The sequence below is a fragment of the Phaenicophaeus curvirostris genome, chromosome 11 (assembly GCF_032191515.1).
Source record: "Phaenicophaeus curvirostris isolate KB17595 chromosome 11, BPBGC_Pcur_1.0, whole genome shotgun sequence".
Lineage (NCBI taxonomy): Eukaryota > Metazoa > Chordata > Aves > Cuculiformes > Cuculidae > Phaenicophaeus > Phaenicophaeus curvirostris.
Window position 1 is genome coordinate 3,122,551 of NC_091402.1, and position 19,445 is coordinate 3,141,995.

Here is a 19,445-nt window from a genome sequence, read left to right on the forward strand (position 1 = left end):
TGTGCTGCAGGTTCTTGGAACTGGCTTTGAGTTAGAAGGACTCGGACTTGTTTTCTAAGTGCTATACGGTAAACCTGTGAAAAGATGGGGTGAATTAAAGAATGAAAGATATGTATTGTATATTTTAAAAAACCACAGTTGTAAAACTGCTTTCTAGTTTCTGCTGTGGCTGAGGGCTGAGCTGGGTAGGTGCCTCTGCTGGGCAGGTAAAGCTGATGTGGGGAATGATGCAGATCTTGATTTTATTTTTTTTTTCTGCAGTGAGATCTTGCCTTAGTGTTTGCTCAAGTGAAAGCAGCAATAAACAGAAGAGCAAGGCTCTCTTAGCGGCTTTATCTCAGATGTGTGAACGGCCAATTAAAACAACAACAACCACCCCCTGTATAAAATGAATCATAGAATAGTTTGGGTTGGAAGTGACCTCAAAGATCATCCAGTTCCAATCCCCTTCCAAGGGCAGGGACACCTCCCACTGGATCAGGTCACTCCAAGCCCCATCCAACCTGGCCTTGAACCCCTCCAGGGATGGGGCAGCCACCACTGCTCTGGGCAACCTGGGCCAGGGCCTCCCCACCCTCATCATGAAGAAATTCCTCCTTCCGTCTAGTGGCATGAGATACTAAAATAAGGCTTTTTATAGGAATTTACTTCCAGAGTTAACATTGGTATTACTGCTAAAGATTTAATTTTCACAATTAAAATTTTAGGATTGATTACACTTTTTCTAGGAGTGGCTTTGAGTGGTGTGGTTAACATCAGCAGGACAGGGGCTGGAACTGTACTGATTTTGCATTCTGCAAACTCGTGTAGCATTGTAAACAAGTATAGAAGTCAGTGTTTCTTGCTACGGTGTAGTGGCTGTGCTAAACTTATCTTAAATTAAATATTTGGTCTGATTCACATAATCGAATAACAAAGCTCCTGTAGTAGTCAAGCTTTCATATTGAAGAGGACTCCTAAATGTTAATGCTTTACTGACATGCAAAGCGATAGAATTCAGGAGATTCTGTTCCTTCAGCAATAACTGCTCATATTGCAGAGTCTTCTTGGAGAATACAAAGAATAAGAAGTTTTGGTGACAACAGCGTGGAACAGGATGAGTTGAGGTTATGCTATTTTAATATCGTCTTTGAACAAGCTCGATGCTGAGTTTGCAAGTGCGTGGTTACAGTAGGGATGCAGTTCACCCCAAGGATATTGAAACCAAAAATGCAGGTGGGATAAAGGTACCACAAGGCTAATGGGAGAGGAGAAAAATCAATGGAACTTAAGAGCCAAACGAGCACCACGCATAGGGCATTTGGCCCTAGGTAGTTTGGTGCAAAGAGCTGAAACAAAAATAGCCCAGTGACCAATCGTATGGGTTGCTTATTCTTTTTCCCAAGCGGGATGACTTGGCTGCTGGCTCACAGCTGCAGCCCAGCTCCTTCTCCAGAGGAATCGCTGTGCGGCAGGATAAACACTGCAGTGAAGATATCTCTGTCCCTTTTGCCTTCCCAGGGAGCGCGTTGTGACAAATGCTGAAGGGATGTTTGCAGGAAGGGAAAACTATCTCTGCAGTTCAAGGCACATCCACAGAAAATATTGGCTCATAGGAGTTGATGCAGCATAGCCAGCCAAGCGTATCAAATTGAACAAACTGCTGTTTCAGAACTAGCGCTTGGGAATACCAGTTCCCTGTCTTCAGCCTCCTCCTCAGAAGTAAACAGTGTAAGCAAGATGAGAGATGGTCCTAACGAGTTGTATATGTGTATAATGTGTGCTTTTCTCTACGAAAGTAACGAGGACCTTTAAATCCTATGTTATGGGATTTATTATGATATCAAGTTTAATTCTACTTGGATATTTCTTAGGCTCATAGAATGGTTTGGGTTGGAAGGGACCCTAAAGCCCATCCAGATCCACCCCCCCTGCCGTGGTGGGACACCTCCCTCTGGATCAGGCTGCTCCTCACCCATTGCTCATTTGTAATTCTTTTGAAGAAACTTTTATATACTTCTCTATTTCAGGCTAGTGAAAATCCACCACTAATGAGCATACCTCCTAATTTCCTTCTATTATATCTCAAATAATTCTGACAGTGAAGAGGCAGCAGAAGAGGCTTCAGTTGCCCAAGGAAAGACCAAGTGATTTTAGTAGAACTGATACATTTTGTGCTGATGTATCTCTGGGAATCACCATGTCCTTGTTGCTATTCTCTTGCGCTATCTTTATATAAAGAGCTGGACAGACTTGCACTACACAAAAATATTGTACCTCCTGCCATCTCCCCACTTCTGTGTTTCCGCAGACAATTTGCTGCCGTACAAATGCTTGGGTGCCTAATCTTTGTTAAAACTTGAAAAGCTGGTGATGATCTGGTAGGAATCATCTAAAAGCCGGTAGCAATTTTACTGAAGATGCCTTAGTTTCTTGACACTTGAGTTGATCTGGAAGTGTAAAGGTCTTTCTAAACTACTGTTTGTGGAGCAGGAACTTTGTACAGCTTGCAAATGTGTTTTCAAGCAAAATGTGCTCACCCTCTTGTATCTCTGCTGTGCTTGGCCTCTGTTCAGCAGTGACTGAAAAACACGTCTACAGCAATTGTAACTGGAGTCTGGGCTAGGGCTCTGGAATCATTATTCAGAAGAGCTGCCTTCCATGAGGAGAAATGAGTTTGGGAACTCATTGTGCCAGGTAGCAGTGATCCACAAAAATAATTCCCTAAACTGAAGTGACTATTCACATAGGGATGGATGATATATTGTAAAAGAAAAGGGATCTTTAATTTCAATATGTATGTAAAGAAGCCTCTGGAGTATCATCGATGTTTGATCTTTGAGCTTAGCTATTTCCATGAGTGCAACGTTATTGCTTTTGTAATGTCAGAGTTCTGCAGAAATGGGCTGTTGATGGAGGAGCATCTGAAAGGATGCTCTTAGCCCACATCTACACCTATTGCATATAAACTTCTATTGGTTTACAGATTTGAAGAGACTAAGTTTGTGTTGACCCCACCCTGGAAAACAAACCCTGGTTAAACTATTAAAGTATTGAGTGCCTGACAAACAATATAATAATTTTCCTTGTGCTTGTACCACTTATTTAGTTTTGCTAACAGAACAAGCACTGCTTTAAAAGAAATTCATTTGTTTACAGGCTTCTTTGACAACTGCCAGATAAAACCACGTTATTATGGAGGTGTTCCCTGGAGATGTTCAAAACAGCATGTGACTGTGGTGCTTTTGGATATGGTTTAGCAGGCACGGTGGGGTTGGGCTGATGGATGGACTGGATGAGCTTAGGGATCTTTTTCAACCTTAAGGATTCTATGGTTCTGTGATTCTGAAGAGAAAAGAGAAAGATAAATAAATGTGGTCTTTGAACCTGGCTGAGGTTGGTTTATACCCTGCTCTTTTCCCTTTCCCACTCCCATTTTGTTTCCTTTGAAAACTGATTTGTACCAATGTGCTTTTAACCTAAACACGTGTTAGTTTGCTGAGTAAAGAGCAGGTCCTGTTTTGTGTTAATGGTGCACCTACAGAGCAAAAAAAGTAAAGGAACTGTTAAAGACAATATTTGGGGCTGGAAGTACAGGGCAAAGGCCTTGAATACGTGTCCATAAATCAGCAGAAAGGAGGTTGAGCATGCTGGAATGCAGGCACAGTCTGGCTTTGTTGCAGTAAACTTTGAAAAGTTAAGTGAATGTCCAGAGGTCACCTGGACTCTCTGGCAGTAAGGACATTGTCTCAGCACAGCGAGCAAGGACAAAAGGAGGTGAGGAAAGATAGTGAGGAGGCCAAATGACAGCTGTGATATCTTCAGTTGCGAGATACTAAGGTTGAAACGTCCTGGGGCTGCAGAGATCCTGAATGAATGCTGCTTTTAAGAAGTGAAAATGCTGAGATCAAATGTATTGGCAGTAAAAATAATACTGCGAATGTAACTGTGGGAATAGTATAAACTGGGCTTCGTATCTCTAGACAGGGAGTATATTGAAAAGAGGCAAAGTTATTGCATGAGCCAGCAGCTGGCTCTGTGTTTACTTCTCAATCCTGCCATTCTGCTTGCTGTGCCAAAGGAACAAACTGGAGTGCAAGTCATGGTCCTCGTGCACACTGGGGCTTGGATCCTTTGAGCTGAAGCGGTGGAGCTCTGGTGGGGTGGATGGACCCATAGCCGTATGCATCAACTTAATAACATAATGCTAAATGAAGCCCTGATGTCCCCCTGTTCTTGACAGTGTCTTCCTTCTTTTACTCCTTCTTTTGCTTCTTCTTTCTCTCTTATAGTGTAGAAGGTTATAAAGTGTTTTTTTAGGAGGCAGAGCTAACTTCAAAGGCACAGAACTGTGATTGTGTTCTTACTACAGGCAAACGCAAGTGTACATGATCTGCTTTTACTTAAGGTAGTATCCTCCCAAAAAGGAGGATTGAAATATGTCACCGTGAACAGTGACAGAAAATGTCATTGAGTTTTGTAGTGCTGTGAAGGTTTAAAAACAAGAATAACCAAAAAAACCCCTAAACCTCCAATAAGAACAAAGCCTCTAAGCCTAATTGGTTGTGTCTAGGCCAGTAGATGTGGTTGAAGAGGGCTTTATTCTGAAAAAAAAAAAATAGTACTTATCAAGGTCAAGAGGCAATAAAAAATACCAACAGGTGAACTGAGGGAAAAGCAGGTAAAGTTGATAGTACCGGATCTCTCAGAGTGTTTTGAGTAACACTTACAGAGGGTAAAGAAGTTACTTGAAGTTATGACCTCAAATTGCTCCAGAGGAGGTTTATATTGGATATTTGGAAAAGTTTTTTCACTGACAGAGTGGTGAAGCCCTGGCAGAGGCTGCCAAGGGCAGTGATGGGGTCTCCATCCCTGGAGGGGTTAAAAAAATGTGTGGCTGTGGCACTTTGGGACATGGTTTAGCAGGCACAGTGGGGTTGGGCTGATGGTTGGACTGGATGAGCTTAGAGGGCGTTTCCAACCTTAGTGATTCTAATGGTTCTAAAAGCTGAATGGATTATTAAAACTCTCCCTGAAAGTTGTAATTGTACTGAAGCATTGAGCATTGAACTGCATGTGTGGGACTGATTTTAAGACAGGAAAAAAAGCAATCCACAAACTACCCTGAACACTGCTTTGTCCTTCACCTCTTCTAAAAAATACCCCAACAACAAGAACCCCAAATCCAACACCCACAAACCCCCAAAATCAAACAAGCAAAACCACCACCAAAACTTTATAAGACCTTTCTCAGAAGAACTAGACTCTGTTGCTCCATCCAGTGCCAAAGTCATGTCAAGAGATTGGAATCTCAGGTTTACCTGAGGAAGGGCGTTTTCTCCTGGGATGGCTCAGCCAATAACCACTGCTGGCTGTAGGAGAGAGAGGGTCTGGCTACTTGCAAGAAAACCACCAGCTGTGAGTACAGCTGTTGTAACTGAAACTGAGCCCTCCAGACAGCTAAAAAGGAGCCACAAATCCATTTCTATAAGAGAAAATCTGGGATATTATCTCTGATAGTCACACACTTTTTAACTTCTGCATGCAAAGACTTAATAGGTACAAATTACAAATTCTAAAGAGTTAACTGAGTAGATGGGGTCAAACAAGACTTAAATTCTATTCTTTATGCCTTCTGTCTAAAGATTTATACTACCAGAATATACACTCGAATTTATCTTCATCTTTTCAGGTTTTCTAATTTAGTCATAATTGGAGAAAAGGGTTATATCAGTGGCAATTAAATGCAGGTCACAATTTATATACTCATGAAGCCACTGAAATTGGAGTGACTTCTTCAGGGGCAGATCAACATGGTTAGTTAGCAAAGAATGATCAGGACTGATCTTAGAGGTGTTTTCCAACCTTAACGATTCTATCAAAAATTATCTGGAAAGTAAAGCCTCTTTTGTGTGGTGACATAGAATCACAGAATGGTTTGGGTTGGAAGGGACCTCAAAGCCCATCCAGTTCCACCTCTGACATGGGCAGAGACACCTGCCCATCCAACCTGGCCTTGAACACCTCCAGGGATGGGGCAGCCACCACTGCTCTGGGCAACTGGGCCAGGGCCTCCCCACTCTCATCATGAAGAAATTCCTCCTTCTGTCTAGTCTAAATCTGCCCCTCTCCAGTTTATACCCATTACCCCTCGTCCTATCACATGTCTCACTGGGAGCAATTTTTATGTCTCCAAATGTCTTCATATTTGGCATCACCCCAAATACTGCCAGTGTAGGCTAAGAGGTTAATCCGGAAGTTAAGTATGTTAAGGGTTTAATACTTCGTAGTGAGAAAGCTAGTTTGTGCTCCAAAATCACCATTTTATTTTTTGAAAAGATAATTTTGTCATTTTAATGACAAATCACTCAGAGTTCTGATAATCTGTGTGTGGAATTTAATGTGTAGACACCTCCTTTGAATTAAGTCTTAGGTATAATTTACACTGAAAATTCTATCTATAAAGTGCATTGGTTTAAATTGCATAGAGAGGTTTCAGATGCTGGATCTTGATTTGTAATTATTGTTGTATCAATCGTCAAACAAATTCCTGGGACAGAAGGCTGACACCAACTCTGTCCCCATAAATTTTATTGTTTGTCCTTTCTCTATAGAATAAACATAGTGAGATCTTGTCTTATCTGAAAGATAAATGTAGAGGTATAGTGGCCTTCCAAGCCTGAGGATTAAAGTCATAAATTCTGTGTGTAGAAAATTGCTCATTCTCATTGAAGGCTTCTTGGCTCCTTGCTTTAACTCTAACTAATCCACATGTATATCTAAAATACATTTTGACAACAACCCTCTGCAGGCATAATTTTGTTAAGGAAAATACAAATACTTGATACAAATGAAAGACAAAGCTTGATTTGATCGTTTTCTGAATGTTTACGGCCGATGGTTTTATGTTTAGAGGCTAAATTGATGGTAGTGTTCTGCTATAGATATCTTCATGTCCTGAGAAGCCTTTAGTTGCCACTAGAGGCAGGGACCTCTGTAAGGGAGTATTTTAATTGGAGCCATGACTGTTGAAAAGCCTTACTTGCATCTTATTATTTTAAATGTAAGATAAAAGCATGCACTCCTTACTTAAACTCCAATTTTAAAGAGATTTTTACCTGTAAATGGAAAGGCAGTCAGAAAGAATTCTGTCTAGAGGCTCTCCTTATGATCACTTAATTTAAGCTAGAGTAATTCCTTCTGTAGATATAATCAATACGGAGGGGCACTGTGCTAATGCTTTTTTTTTCTTCGTACTTTTGCAAGAAGAGCTTGTTTTCTGTTTAGTCGTGAAGCAAAGGTGGTCACAATATCCCTAAACTTCCTTAGAGATTTCTGATTTCCAGTTGTACCTTAAAATGTTACTATGCAGGTCTTAATTGTTTCTGGGGTTAACTTGCATTCTCACATCCTCAGATGTTAAAAAAATTAATCTAACGCAATTAACTTAGCTAGTAAGAAACATCTAAGTGAGCTTGGATTGCAATGTGACTGGTTCCTGAGCTCTGGTGGGGACAGACAGGTCTTCAGATCAGAGATGAAATAGTGAGTGGTTAGAAAAGTGTCAGCTGGAGGAATCAACTAATTTGTAAAATGTTTCCTCTAATAAGGATGAGGCGTTTTCCAAACAGAATTAAAGCAGATGCACCATTGTAGGGTTTTAATAGCAATTTTCCTGTAAACAATTAAAAATAACCAACAAGTGATCAGTAAGGGGGGCTGAAAACAGGTAAAATGGATTTGAGAGATCATAAACCTAAGATATTTTAGTCAGTTTTCTCTTCAGCTTTAAGGCTTTGTTCTGATACTGACTATAAGAGCAACCCCCACTTATCAAAGGAAAGTATTTACTTCCCTTCCATATGGCACTTTGGCAATATTCTTCCTGAGATCATAAGTTGGCTTCACCGCAGAGTCTTAATTGCTGAGTCTCATGAGGCAGGTATCGGTGCTGGACTTCATGTAGAGCAAGTGAAGACTGCAGAGCCTACTTCGCGCAGTGCCATGCTGCTCTGGAGACAGGAGCTCCACAAAACCCTTACTGCTACCTGCTGCAGGGAAGGGTCACAGAAAACCTCCGTAAACACCGTTTCCCCTCTCCTTGTTTTGCTTGGCTGTATTTTTTTATTCTGCGGGTGATTTTCTGTCCTGCTCTGTAGTACGTACAGAGGGGCCACATTGGGAATAGCCTGTCTGGGAGGACGTTGCTGGCTGGGAATGGTGGGGCCTTGTGCCATGTGCCAGGCTTCTCGGGGGAAACAGGAGAGGAGAGCCTTGAACGTATCCTCTGGCTTAATTGCTTCCCCTTCCAGAGGCGGATAGAATCGGAATGTCCTGAACTGGAAGGGACCCACAAGGATCATTGAGTCCAGCTCTTGTTCCTGCACAGGACACCCCAACATTCACACTGTTGGGCTGAAGGTGTTGGCCAAATGCTTCTGCAATATTGTCAGGCTTGGTGCTGTGACTGCTTCCCTGGGAGCTGTTCCAGGGCTCCACCACCCTCTGCGGGGAGAACCTTTTCCTAATGTCCAACCTAACCCATCCCCTAACATCTCCCTGCCATTCCCCCGGGTCCTGTCATTGGTCACCAGAGAGAAGAGCTCAGCACCTGCTCCTCCTCCTCCCCATGTGAGGAAGATGTAGAGTGCGATGAAGGCTCCCCTCAGTGCAGGAAATGTTTTGGACAGATAGGAGATGGTATTTCTCAATTGCTTTGTGTTCAGACCACTGCTACTTCAGTCTGCATGCAGCTGTGTTCACATGTACCCTGAAAAGAAGGAATTGCATCTCCCTTCCCCTCACCCCAGGTATCGTTGATAGTTGTGAGTGGAGGATAGCAACATTTCTCCAGTTAGCTAGACGTGCCCTGAGGTAGTTGCCTCTGTGTGCTGAGTTTTATGTGTCTTTAGCTGTTTTTGATACATATTCAGGTATGGAGGGCTGTGCCAGGCTCTGCAGGTGGTGGGATGATGTAGCATCTGCCCTGCACAGGTCCGTATTTGCATGCTGGAGGAAGCGTGTTGCTCTGCCCCTCACTGGGTGGACAGATGGATCCATAACCTTGATGAGAAGCGCATCGCGCCGTCTGCCGAGGGGGCTGTGCTTTGTGAAAACGTGGGGCTTTGTATCCTGTCCATTCCTGCAAACTATTTTCAGACATTAAGGGAAAAGAGGACTTGTATTAGTGGAAAATGCATTCTAAATGAGCCAGGGTGAGCACAGAGAGGATGTGTTCAGCCCAGCTGCTAGCTAAGCAGAAGCTCGCTAGCATATGTGGCAGCGTGAGGGCTGGGCAATGAAATCAAGCTGATCCTTTTACAGATCTCTCATCAGAGGCTGCTGAGAGTTTGGAATAGATGTTTCTTGGACAGCAGTAGCTGCAGACAGTCCAGGAATAGATATAACAAGCTCTTTATGGAGACCATATGCCACTAGCTGCATTTCCATGGTATTTATCATAGAACGTAGTAAGTTATCTATGGGAGAGAAAAATCTCTGCTGCTTCTCAGGGATTGAGACACATGGCTACTTGGGTTTAACAGTTTAGCTTTAAAAGACAAAAATGCGTCTACTACCTAAGGAAATTGCTGTTTTCAATGTTCCTGTCCCGGCTTGCACTTCACACAGGCAAGTCCACCATTAAACCATGTCCCTAAGTGCCAGATTTACATGTCTTTTAATGTTGGCTCAATCACTTCCCTGGACAGCTGGTTCCAATGCTTGACAACCCTTTCAGGGAATTTGTATTTCCTAATTCCAGTCTAAACCTCGCCTAGCACAATTTAAGGCCATTCCTCTCAACCTATTACTTGTTACTTGGGAGAAGAGACCAACACCTGTCTCGCTACAGCCTCCTTTCAGGTAGTTGTTGACAGCGATGAGGTCTCCCCTAAACCTCCTCTTCTCCAGACTAAACAGCCCTAGCTGCTTCTCATAAGACTTGTGCTTGTTGTTTTGTTTCTCTCTCTTTTTGCTATTTTCCTTTTAATTACGTCACTGTTGTGTTTATGATTTCTATTTTTAAATTATTCTTATCTCAACCCATAAGTCTTTCAGTTTTGCTCTTCCAATTCTCCCCCACATCCCAGCAGCATGGGACGGGGAGAGAGCAAGCAGCTGGGTGGTTCTTAGTTGCTGTCTGGGGTTAAACCACCAAGGCTGGCCACAGAGGAACAGTTCCAGCAGCATAACTGACAATTATAACTTGGTTGCAATGAAATACAGTGGGAATTGGGCACCTGCTGTCACTTTTTTTTTTTCAGTTTCAAAGTGATGCCTGAAAATGCTTCTTATCTCTCTGGCATTGGATCTTGCAGCTTGTCATTCATATGTTTCTCCTTGTGTTATCTTCACAATGCTATTTTGTGTGGGAGATGGTGTACTTACATGTGTGATCTGCAGTGCGATCTATTAGTCTAAGTGCCAGCCCAAATTTGGTTTATTGATACTGCTGATTCAAGTTTTAAGCTTTTTACTGTTTGAGACTTCAGGTGAAATGCCTTTGTCCCTTGTAGCAATGGAAAACCACATCTGGACTCTTCCTGCTTTTCCACAGTCAGATTGTTTTTGTGGTGGTTTGTGAGGTCCTACACCTGGGTCAGGGCAGTCAATCCATGGTTTCAATCCAGGGTGGAGGGTAATGTGATTGAGAGCAGCCCTGACGAGCCCTGACCTCCCCATGGGAGGTGTCCCTGCCCATGGCAGGGGGTGGATCTGGATGATCTTTAAGGTCCCTTCCAATTCAAACCATTCTATGATGTGATGATTGCACATCTCTGGAACACTCACAGTCACCTTTTAGGAAAGAGCATCCCCTGGCTTAGGGGCAGAGGTTCTCCCTTCGACTTTCACTGACCCTGTCTGTGAGATGTGCCTTTCCTGGAAGGTTCCATGATGACATTTTTAACTAACTGCATCGGGAGCACAAACACATGGGCAGTTTTTAACTTCCCAGTAGGTGAACTAAGTGGCTGGGTGGACCTAATACAGCGTACCAGGGGTTGTCTCCTGCTCGGACTGTGTGATCCTGGTGTTGAAAAGTAGGGAGAGCCAGACCTCAAACCTACACACTGAGTTGCTTTGCATTTTCCTGTAGTGCAGTTTCGCTCCATCACCCATTTTATTTTCCCTTAAAAGGATTTATCAGACATGCTTGTTAACCGGGCAGCACTATGAGTCTGAAGGATTTGGGGCCGCAATTTTTAAGCCTATCTAAAGCACTTGAGGGGGAAGTGTGACGGCTCTCAGTCCTTCTCTAACTGAATAAAGGGAAATAGCTCATAAATATTGACCCTGTCCTATCTTTCAGGCTGACATGGAGGTCTGGGCTGTGGGTGTCTCTTAATGACAGACTCCATCCAAGCTGAGCAAGGCACGAGTCTCCTTGCCAGTCAAGTGTGGTCCAGGTTGGTTAGCAGGCAGCTGACTTGTCAGATCGAACCTTCAGAAAGAAACTTTTTTGTTTTGTAGAAATCTTTTAGAGATCCTGTCGAGTACAGTGCTGAATCTACTTTCTCGTATTATCTGGAAAAGAACAAAAACGACTCTTAGGATACTAGTGTTATCAAATAATCCATGAAAATAGTGTTTTTCCTACTGTGCAGGACATTTTTTAATCTCCGTATTAAATGGAAACGCAGTGCAGTAATCATATTCCTGTAATTCACTTCTTTCTATTGATGCCACAATGGGCAGCCCAAGAGCCTGTTTCTGCAGTGAGTGCTCGTTCCTTCATTCTGTTGTGCATAATAACAATCCTGCTGAAAGCACTATAATTAGTGGCAAAATGAATAATATTTCTCATTCTGAAAATTACCTTGTTAAAATGTACTGACTGGACAGATCTTACTATAGTTTATTTGATGACTTCTTTTAAGAGTCTCCAGCCCAGTAAAATTTTCCTGTCCTGTGTTATACAACGCCTAGCAAACTAAACCCATGTTTTGGAAAGGAAAATCTCCTTCCCATATGTCTTTTACTGCACGTATTGTTTTGTACTTTGCTGGCAATGCACTGATGCTGATCTAGACTTGCTTTGCAGGAGAGCAAGGGCAGGACAGCAAGGACATGTTCCTCGAGGCTCAGGGAGGTTTTGGCTATGCCATATACTAGGTATATGGCTATCCCATATACTCTTTCCAGACTCCTGGAATTAGAGTATTTCTTTACTTAACAGTGTATTGCACATCTCTTGAGATCCACAGGGGCACGTTCAGGCACAGTAGCCTAAAATACAAATCTTAGAAAGCCCTAGTAGCCTTTGGATGGGGCTGGAAGTTTCCTGGCAGCATCTGCCTTGTTTTGAGTTGCTGCTCAGAACATATACCCGTAGAAACTTGATGCTGAAGCATGCTAACGCCCACTCGTGATACAAGCAGTATTGTTTATATAGCCAGTAATGAAGTCTCCCTGAAGCTTTTTTCTTGAAGGTGATATGTTTGCATTGCAAATGCTGAAAGACTTTGCATACTACTAAACTAACTACTGTCCTGGACGTGGCTTTCTTGGTGCAAGTCCTGTGCTCAAAGCAAAGCTTCATCAGATGCACTGCTTCTAGTATTGCTCTGCAAAGTTTTGGTTCAATCTTTTCCTCTTGTTAAAAAACAAAAATGAAATGGAGATGCTCTTTAATATGTGGCTACTGTATGCTCATATCGATACAAAGCTTCCTAAAATCAGTTTAAAAAGTAAAATGCCTTCTTGTGGCTTGTGAGATGATGTATAATATTTCAGATGGGGTATGATTATTTAGTGTGGCAATATGATGTACCGCTATAAACCTTGGCTTTTAGCCAGTTCTTTGTATTCTGGAGGAATTGACCTCTCTGACTACATGAGGAGATAGGACCTGGCTTATCACCACACGGGTGGATGTGGGGCTGTGAAAATGCATTCAAGTCCTGTTCGCTTGTGGGGTTTTGCAATAAGATTTCAGTTCTTATTTGGGCTGTTATTCTACCCTGCCATGTAAAGCAAAAATTTGCATCCTGAGCATGAATCTTAAACAAATAGAGTTTTAAAACTGTTGTTTCGACTTTTTACTTTGTTTCTATATACTACATGTATATAACATACATGTTCTATGTATTTTTATAGAATGTTGCCATAACTCTGTGCATTTCCCAAACAAAGTATCTGCTAAGCCTGCAGTTGCAGAGGCAGTTAGGTATATCAGTCTATGGAAGATGCATTCATGGTTATGAACAAAATTGTATTTTGAAAATCAGAAAAGCACAGAATGGTTGGGTTGGAAGGGACCTCAAAGCCCATCCAGTTCCACCCCTGCCATGGGCAGGGACACCTCCCACTGGATCAGGGTGCTCCAAGCCCCATCCAACCTGGCCTTGAACACCTCCAGGGATGGGGCAGCCCCCACTGCTCTGGGCAACCTGTTCCAGGGCCTCTCCACCCTCACAGCAAAACATTTCTTCCTCATATCTCATCTCAACCTCTGCTCTTTCAGCTGAAACCCATTTCCCGATGTCCTATCCCTACACTCCGTGATCAAGAGCCCCTCCCAGCTTTCCCGGAGGCCTTTTCATGAGTCAGACTGAAGCTGGTCCTGAAGCTGCTTTTAGAAGCATCTGTTTCAATTCCAGGTCTAGTGAAACCATTTGTGTTGTTTCGATTCTAGTAGTAGCTTTACATGTAAACAACAAATCAGATGGCATAAGAAATTTGGCTTGTTTATTCATAGAATCATTAGGTTGGAAAAGACCTTAGAGGTCATCGACTCCAACCATACCAGCCTACTACTAAATCATGTCCCCAAGTACCTCATCCACCCACTTCCTAAACACCTCCAGGGATGGTGACTCAACCACCACCCTGGGCAGCCATTCCAGGGCCTGAGAACTGTTTCTGTGAAGAAACTTTTCCTAATGCCCAATCTAAACTTCCTCTGATGCAGCTTGAAGCTATTCCCTCTTGTCCTCTCACCTGGGAGAGGAGACCAACACCCAAATCTCTGCAACCTCCTTTTAGGTAGTTGTAGAGAGCAATAAGGTCTCCCCTCAGCCTTCCCTTCTCTAGGCTAAACAACCCCACCTTAAGGGTGGACAAATGGAGAGAAATGAACATTTCCTGATGGGTTGAGCCAAAGACTCGATAAAATCTTTTGTGTGAGGAAAATCCATTGAATGAGCTTTGCCTTTGAAGCCCAACGTCTGGGACTTGAGACTCTACTCTTACCTAAGTGAACAAGAAACTTGCTGATGGGGACCTCTCACATTCCCAATTTGAGTGGCTTTCCTGCCTTTCTCAAAGGTTTCTTCAAAATTGTGATATTCCTGTAAATGGCTTTCAATTTTTACGAGTTGACAATATCCCACCAAAAAAGTTTTATGGAAACTTTGCCAATCAACTCAGCAACTGGAAGGCAGGATACTTTGTCTGTTATTTTCCTGCTTGGTCTGTTTATAGGAGGATAGTGGTGACTGTCTCTTGGGTATGAAAGCAGAAGAGAAGAAGTCATTTTGGTAACGTGAATGGAGATGTTTTCTAAAATCTCCAGTTGTCACAGATGTGCACTGGCAGATGCAGGTTGATGGCAGCACTTTTATGGAACTTAATCAGTAAGGATTTTAATAGTCTTTTAGTTTGCTGTCTCCTCTGAGTCTTAAGTACTAATGGTTTTGGTTTTCTCTGCCTTTGATTTTTTTGGTTCAAGGTTTGCTGTAGAATCATAGAATCATTTGGTTGGAAAAGACCTTTGAGATCATAGAGTCCAACTGTAGCTGTTCACTGCTAAACCACATCCCTGAGCAGCTTGTGTGCCCATCTCTTAAATCTCTCCAGGGATGGGGACTCCACCACTGCCCTGTGCAGCCCTTTCAGTGCCTGAGAACCCTTTCAGTGAAATAATTTTTCCTACTCTCCGATCTAAACCTCCCCTGGCACAAGTTGAGGCCATTTCCTCTCATCCTATCCCTTGTTTCTTAGTAAAAGAGACCACCTCACCACAAGCTCCTGCAGACAGTGATAAGGGTTGTTACTGTTATGATTGTACCTGTTCCTCCTGGCCTCTGTTTGAAATGGAATTGCAGCAAATACTGCTACTAGTGAAGCCATTTCTGCTTCTCTTGACTACAGCAATCTTAAAGGGAATATTTTGCCATATTTGCTACTGAGAATGAAGTTCCTGGGGTCAGAAGAAGACAAACTTGTACTTCAGTGGGGAGTGTGGTTTAATATTTAGTTCTGCTCAAAATGAAATATTGGAAACCAGCCAGAGATGAGAGGAGAAATCTTGGAGAAAGCCACACCACTTATCACATCACTGAGATAACTTACATTCCATTTTTATATCTATTCTATTTAAAATAAATTACTGTAGCATAGAGAATATGCTATATATTGTAGCTTTTTCTTCCTTTAAGGTCTACCTTAAAAGAAATAATGCAATATATTGCCAGATATTTTTCACCTTTCTCCTTGTTTCAGCAGCGATGGTATCATTTCTCTGAGTCAAAAAGGAAAATGATAATCCAGAGCCCAGCACATGCTTAGAGCATAAGCAAAAACATTAAATATTGATCCGAAATCCTAGTTTTAAAGAGTACTTAAATAAAATCTAATGCTTTATTTCAAACTACAATAGCAGTTTTTTTCAGGAGTGTGTTCATTCAGCCCTGCAAATCAATTACTCATTCCCTGAGTAAAATCGACCACCTTTGAATAACTCTTAAGAATTTGCTCCAGTAGATCTTAAACTTGAGGATGCAAATTTAGCAGTTGCAAAGTTTAGTGGCTTTTTTACCTTTGAGGATCCTAAAAATAGAGAAGGATGGTGGTCAGTCTTCACCCATTGTTAGCTGTGCTGAATTGGAAGACGATGAGCATGGAGAGCAGCTGGTTCCAGCCTTGGTGCACTGGGCAGACCTCAGCAACAAGCACCTTGCAGAGACCCAGCGTTTTCACCTTGCCATTTCCCTTGCCTAGAACACCTTGCTTAAAACACTTCTTGAGTTTTAGTGAGAAGATGGTGAGCTCATGGAAGGGTGTTCAAGAATAGCTGGTTGCTGCTTCTCATGACCTCAGAACGCTTCAAGTGCTCAAAGACGTTTTCCCTGTTCAGATGATTCTAATGGTTTTGTTATTCTCGTCAAGAGGAAAGGCAGAAAATGAAGGTGTTAAAAATCCAGTTCTCAGCTCTATTTGAAAACTTGAGAGTACAGGCAATTACGTAGAACATCTTTTTCAATTGTAAAGCTTCTGTTCTGCAAGAGGTAATTTGCTGAAAACTGAGTGTGGGAAGGTGTCAGTTAAACACTTTATTCATTAATTTTTTCATTACTCATGGGGATGCATAGGTGAATTCAATTCTCTTCCTTCCCTTGTGTTCCTGTAACTTTCAAAAATAAGGTAATCTTGTAGAAAAAGCTGCTTTGAAGTTACCGTCTGTCTAGCAGAATACGTGTGTGTATCTAAAACTTAACCATTTAAAGTGACCAGGCAGTCTTAAAGAAATGGGAATCATAGAATAGCTTGGGTTGAAAGGGACCTTAAAGATCATCCAGTTCCAACCTCCCTGCTGTGAGCAGGGACACCTCCCACTGGATCAGGGGCTCCAAGCCCCATCCAGCCTGGCCTTGAACCCCTTCAGGGATGGGGCAGCCACCCCTGCTCTGGGCAGCCTGGGCCAGGGCCTCCCCACCCTCACAGAAAAAACCCTCGTGAGCTAACACTGTGTTAGCTTGAATTCCTGAAGCTGCAACCTGACAGTAGGATTTAGCCCCGTGCCAACCCTTTCCTCACCTCTCTTCTGGATCATATTCTGTGTGTTAAAAGGTGTGCATGAAGGTGGACTTTGGACTGCTTGCAGTGTTTGGGCAGGGGGCCAGGATGGAATTGCAGACCCCTTGTGAGCCTTGCATGTGTTTATATGTTAAAATGTTCTGAATAAAGTAAAGTAACACAGTAAAGTAAAAGCCGTTTGGTATCGGATCCTATCTTCATTAACAAGAACTGACAAAGTGTCTCTCTTCAATATTTCTTTTAGAGCCCTTCTAGGTATGGATCTGTGGGGTTGATTTTACATTCCATATTGTTTTGTAAAATCTTTTTAATATTGAATAAACTAAATCTTGCGATAACAGATAATGATGTCAGTAACAGCCCTTATGAAGATCAAGAGTGTTCTTTGGGTAGACAAAATGCTGCCCTAAGTTTTTATGATAAAGCAAGATACTGTTAATTAAAATTGTAATTCTCACAAATGAAGGGCAGTGATGTTTTTTCATCACCTCAAGTAAAAATATGGTTAGAACAATTTCAGAGAAGTGTTTGGGTTTTTTTAATTTGGAACAGTGTCAAGCTGTACAGTGAACTTCCTCATATCTGCTGGGTGTTTAGATTGAGAGATTGTGAGTACAGCTACTTATGGAGTTTTTCTTGCCAGGCAGAAGTTGATTCAATCTGCTCTGGGCCACAGAATTTCCCACTGTGCTAATTTTGCTTCTGTTTTAAGTATTCTCTGACGTTGGCTGTGAGGAACATCGATAAGCCTACTCATAGGTATACCTGGCCACCTTTCTGTAACCTAGACCCAGTCCAGATTTCCAGCGTGCTTCCCACTGCCTGTGTGTCTCATAGGATGTGATACCGAGTTCATATTTCCTTCTTACCTCTTAGCTTGTGCTTTTAAAATCACCCAGACTTCTTTGAGCTTGAAGAAAATAAACATGACATTAGAGCATATAACGATGAAGGGGAAAAAAATGTCAGGTTTTTTGGTATCTATTGCTACAATAGATTCTGAAAATTAGATTTTAGTAGTTTACTTTCTAGCATTAGACTTTGGAGACATCTCTAGCTGTAACTTCTTCCACTGTGTCTAGCATAATATACAGGCTGGTTTTAGAGATGGAAAACATTCTGCTAGGCAATTGGTGTTATTTCCTTCCCCCTCCAGTCATCCAGGGAAGATTCTTTAGTTCCTAAAGAAATACCCTTGTCTTTGGTTTTGAGGAAGCAACTTTGGTGCCAGCTTGTTGTCACTTAAGTGTTAGAGTTTGGAAGTTCATCTTGATCACCTTTTTATTTGGGTCCCTGGTAAGATAATGGCATAGAAAGGATGTTTTAGAGGCCCTGTTTTACTCTGGAGTCTCTGCTGCTTTGCTTTGCATGTTTGATTCTGGGCTTTTTTGTGGACTCTCATGTGTATTTAAGATTTCTGTGGCACTGAAGCTGGATTTTTCTGGAGTGAGGAAGGAAAAGAACTGGGCAAATGATAGTGTGTTTTCTTCTGTTTGGGGTACCCAGAGGAGGGCAAAAAGGCTGGCAAAGGGTCTGGAGCACGTGTCTTATGAGGAGTTGTTGAGGGAACTGGGGTTGTTCAGTCTGGAGAAGTGGAGGCTGAGAGGAGACCTGATTGCTCTCTGTGGTCTCCGAGAGGAGGTTGTGGCGAGGTGGGTGCTGGGCTCTTCTCCCAAGTAGCAAAGAGAGAGGATGAGAGGAAATGGCCTCAAGTTGTGTCAGTGGAGGCTTAGATTGGAGATCAGGAGACATTTCTTTTCTGATGGAGTGTTGAAGCCTTGGCAGAAGCTGCCCAGGGCAGTGGAGGTGGCTCCATCCCCGCGGGGATTCAAACAGTGTGTGGCAGTGGCACTTTGGGACGTGGTTTAGACAGCACGGTGGTGGTGTGATGATGGTTGGACTGGATGAGCTTAGAGGTCTCTTCCAACCTCAACCATTCTGATATTCTATGAATACTAGGTTTCTGCTTCTTTTTGGAGAAGGAAACCTTGTTGGAGTGAATGACGTTAAATTAAATTTCCTTACTTAAAAAAACATTGAGGGGAAAGGCTTTGTTCTGGTTTGGATTGGTGAAATTATCTCACATTGAGAAAAATATGCCCTTCAGGAGCTTCTGGAACTTAGCATGCCTTATCTCTCATTTTTGCATAACTACAAAATTCATACAAGTGTGGGATATTTGGAATTGCTTTTTTTTGCAGACCTTAGCCCCTTGAATAGCTCCTCAAAAGCCTGTGCGTTAGGTTGCTAAATGTATTTGCCTGTGACCTTTTCATCTAAAGAGTGAGAAAGGCTAGAAAAAATGGTACAAGATACTCTGCTTCTGCATTAATGTCAGAGACCAGTGCTTTTCACTTGCAAATATGGAACATAAATCTTTGTTACTGCTTATTTACAGAAGGTCTATATTGAGAACTCAGAGTGTCAATGTATGTTTTAATATTGCAACTAATGACTTCAACTGTAACTGGTTTCTTTAACTTGTAATGGATTTACTCTAAAATTAAATAGACTGTTTTGTACTTTTTTTTCTAAATTTCTCATTAGTAAGGAAAATATATGAAGTTCAACAAGGCCAAGTGAAAGGTCCTACACCTGGGTTGAGGCAATCCCCAGTTTCAAACAGGCTGGGGGATGATGTGATTGAGAGCAGCCCTGAGGAGAAGGACTTGGGGTGCTGGTTGATGAGAAGCTCGACATCAGCTGGC

At 42.3% G+C, this 19,445-nt stretch overlaps 1 protein-coding gene across 1 annotated transcript in view; it reads left to right on the forward strand.

The window, feature by feature from the left end:
* LOC138725126 (IQ motif and SEC7 domain-containing protein 3-like) overlaps nt 1-19,445 on the forward strand; it is a 180,083-nt gene that overhangs the window by 54,739 nt on the left and 105,899 nt on the right. The window lies entirely within an intron of this gene.